The sequence below is a fragment of the Rutidosis leptorrhynchoides genome, chromosome 10 (genome assembly GCF_046630445.1).
Source record: "Rutidosis leptorrhynchoides isolate AG116_Rl617_1_P2 chromosome 10, CSIRO_AGI_Rlap_v1, whole genome shotgun sequence".
Taxonomy (NCBI): domain Eukaryota; kingdom Viridiplantae; phylum Streptophyta; class Magnoliopsida; order Asterales; family Asteraceae; genus Rutidosis; species Rutidosis leptorrhynchoides.
In genome coordinates, this window is record NC_092342.1 from 102,332,715 (window position 1) to 102,337,055 (window position 4,341).

At 32.0% G+C, this 4,341-nt stretch overlaps 1 pseudogene; it reads left to right on the forward strand.

Annotated features, from left to right (window-relative positions):
- The first annotated feature begins 320 nt into the window (after positions 1-320).
- Positions 321-2,408, forward strand: LOC139870494 (alpha-isocomene synthase-like; annotated as a pseudogene).
- Positions 2,409-4,341: the final 1,933 nt, after the last annotated feature.

Genomic DNA, 4,341 nt, shown 5'->3' on the forward strand with positions numbered 1-4,341 from the left:
GCCAATCTTTTTCGTATTTCAAACTTTTTGGGATAGGGTAATCTCGGGTAATCAAGACCCCTTTATCAATCAAAAATTATACTGTATCTATTTCTTTAAGTTTCCATTGTTTCATATTTTGCAATCAAATGGTTTTTAATAACAATAACTATTAAAATTAAAAGTATGTACATTAAACTAATTACAACTTTAGCTGAAATATGTAGTGTAATGATATCATAGTATTCACCACCTTCTATACACAGTATATATACCCTTGACCTCTACATAAAACTCAAACTATTCATACAACAGTTACTTTTCATAATTTGTAAAACAACATGTCTGTGAAACAGGTTGAAGTTGTCCGTCCCACTGCTAAATTTCCTCCTAGTGTTTGGGGAGACCAGTTTCTTTCCTACCATGAGGTATACATATACTCCGTAATATATACGGAGTTCTTCGTAATATAAACACCCTATATTACCCTAAATTATTACAGTATTACTTTTAATCTAATTCTAATAATTTAATTATTAATAACTTTAAGTCAAAGTGCTTTCATTATAGACTTGATCAGCGCATTTGGGTTCAGGCATGCTCTGTACCATCCTTCCAATACACAACTTAATAACTTTCGGTTAAATTTACATTAAATTAATTATACAGTGAATCATTGCTTTTAGGCACAGGCAGCCCTCTACCATCGATCTATCCCACGATTCATGAATTTATTATATATTAAAGAAAATTTGTTGGATGACAAGCAATTATATATTATGGGCAGTTGAATGTAGTACTACTTTCAAAAACTTATTATGAGAGCATGCATGTGGATTATTGTTTTAACATAATTGCTAAATGCTTCTAAATGACATCTAGGGACATGCAACATTATCATATTAACAATATTATTTTATTTTTTAAAAGTTACATGCACCAGTTTTATTATAACGTATAATTAATTATTCAAACTTCTTTAAAAGTTTAAGATTTTTATTTGTTGAACATATGATTGCTTTATCAAGTAGATACAGTGGATAATGTAACTTGTAAATGATACCATCAACTGGATTTGAATGATCATAATCGTTGTCGGATGGTAACTAGATGTAGCTAGAAGATCAAGCTGGGGTCGAAGAATTGAAAGAAGAAGTAAAGAAGGAAATATTAGGATCTATGAATGATCCTGCACAACATTTGTTAAGACTAGTTGATGTGATCCAACGCCTAGGAATTGCATATTATTTCGAAGATGAGATTAATCAAGTCTTGAAACACTTCTATGATTCATATGGTGACAACTGGAACGGTGGTGGAACTGCCGTGTGGTTTCGACTTCTGAGACAGCACGGCATTTATGTTTCTTGTGGTTAGTGTGCAACTTTACTTCTGATCATGCATCATGCATTTTTAATTCTAACGGCATCTTATTACTAATGATACAGATATATTCAACAAGTTTAAGGACAACGACGGAGCTTTTAAGGAGCCCTTAGAAGATGATATTCAGGGTCTACTTGAGTTGTATGAGGCAACGTATCTGATGGTGCCCGGAGAAGTCGACGCTCTTGCTTTTACTAGAAATCATCTTGTAAAGAAATTAAAGGATCCGGTTGTTAGCGAAGATAAAATCCTAACTAAACATATTCAGAGTGCCTTATTACAACCTCTGCATAAAAGGGTGCCAAGAATAGAGGCGATACAGTACATATCGTTTTACCAACAACAAGCTTCTCGTAATGAATCTTTACTTATATTTGCCAAGTTAGGGTTTAATCTGCTCCAATCACTTCATAAGAAAGAGCTAAGCGAAATTTACAAGTACTGACTAATTACGGATCATTAATTATTCTTCAGTTTCTTTATTAAATTTTGAATATATATTGTATTAAACATTAAATTAATGTATGATAGGTGGTGGAGAAGTTACGATGTCCCTAAAAATCTTCCCTATGCACGAAATAGGTTGGTCGAGTGCTACTTTTGAATATATATACTCTTCTGGACGATACATATGATGCATATGGGACCTATGACGAACTTGAAACTTTACCGAAGCACTTCAAAGGTATATAAAAAAAAATCAAAATACATATACAATTTCATCAATTAAAACCAAATAACTTAGTTAAATTAGTTATCAAGTGACTCGTCCATATTTAAGGTGGTCGATTTCATGCCTCGACGATCTTCCGAAAAACATGAAACTTATCTATCGAATGCTACTAAGTATGTATGAAAATATGGAAGAAAAATTGACAAAGATCGGAAAAGCACATCATCTCAATTATATAAGACAAGCGGTACGATTCCATAAAATAGATTTAACAAATGACTATTTGATTGGATATTGTAATTGTGTTTATCTTCGTTTACAGATGATGGAATACATAGGATGCTACTTAAAGGTGAACAGATTTGTATGAAATTTCCTATTTAGCAGTGGAAGCATATACAATAATTTTTAAACCTTTTAAAAACTCTCCACCAAGGATCCAATTGCATGTTGTTAAGAAAACTAAATAATAAAGAGGGGGTTTAAAGACTACAACCTTTGAAGACTTTGAACTTAAGAAGAAATAGATGCTTCGAATATAGGAGCCAAAATAGCCTCCCTCTATCGGTAATTCACACGAAAGCAAACTCCAATATCAACCGGATGCTAGTCCTTCACGACCCTTGAAAACAAGTATAAGAAACAACCTTTCTTATTTCTTGTTTTAATCTTATCTTGTTTTCTTATTAATCTTTCAAAAATGAAAGAATACTTGGAACCTTTTAAATAAAGAAAGATAACATCTCGAGACTTTGTAAGTGTGTATGTGTTTTCTAACTTCTTTTTAGTATACGTATGTTCTCTTACATTTTAAAGAAAACTACATCAACTAAGCCATCATGGATCATCATTTCACTTTTTCTTTTCCTCCACCAATTAGTGTAAGGTCATAATGACCATTATAAGTCTATAATGCACATTTATTTATTAAACAAATTGAATAAAACAATGTGTATGGATAGCTTTTAATAATGTCTTTGATAATGTATACTTATACATTTTATATAAATTACAAGATAGAAACAAGTAACAAAGGTTACTTGTTATCCAACACATAGACATCTCTATACATATGTATGGATATTTGTTTATATATAATTGTAGTATTATTATTTCTATTAAATAACAATAACACAACATGTATAATAAGGTTGTAAATTAAGAATCATATTCAAATATGTAATTGATATCTATTTGCTCATTGTGTGTGACCCTATAAGTTCAAATGTTATTATTAGTATAGACATAAGTTGTGTCTTGGGCATTAATAACCAACAATCTCCCACTTGCACAAGATTCAACATATGTCAACACAGACAGTGGTAAACGTCTAGCAACATGCCACTGCCCCTAACAACACATGAAAAATGTCATTCTGAGCATCCATTGATTCTTAAGTTAAAACTTCAAATCAATATATAGGTAAGGTATCAGTTATCCCTTTGTTACTGACATCACGTTGAGCATGAGACATGGATAGCAATCAATCTCATATTTAGCCCATACATTATGTTACTCGATCAAGATTGAAAATGATAAAACAAACACCATTGAATATATCAATATAGTTTGAGCGTGGCCTCGTATCTTAATCAATTTAAATCATCGAGGGGCCCATAGATATCAATCTCTCATCCAGATAAGAGGGACAAATCCCGTCTAGACTACACACGTCTCTCATGTGTCTCATATTATACTTAACAATAGCTTTTATGATTGCCTGGCTAAAGAACAATGTTTGACTATGTCAAAGTATAACAATACTCACACTTAAGACCCAATATGTATCTACGGTCTAAGGATATAAAGATATTACCATTTTCAAGAATCACTTATGACATCGATCCATGAAGTGATCTTGAAAGCGGGTCATGTCCAATGTTTATTCTTCAATAAACATAGGTGAATTTGGTTGCAACTCCCTTGCTCTACTTTCATCTTCATGAAAGTCAACCAACTTATTCACATTAGTCTTAACTCACAACTATTCCCATAGTTGTGATCGACTATGGACGTTTTTGAATAACGGGGTTATTCAAGGATTTAAACATACTAATAAAGAACACAGCAATTATTAATGAGTATGATTATCTCCAAATAGATCATATCATTTAATATAAATGTTGCATAAATGTTCCAAAATATCATAATACTAAATTACAAATCATTCCAACCATTAACATTACGAAGCCCTATGCACCGAGCATGACCCTCGTGTTTTGATTGTGCCAAAGCCTTTGTAAAAGGATCAGCAAGGTTTTGATCTGTGTGAACTTTGCGAATACAAACATCTCCGTCTCTGA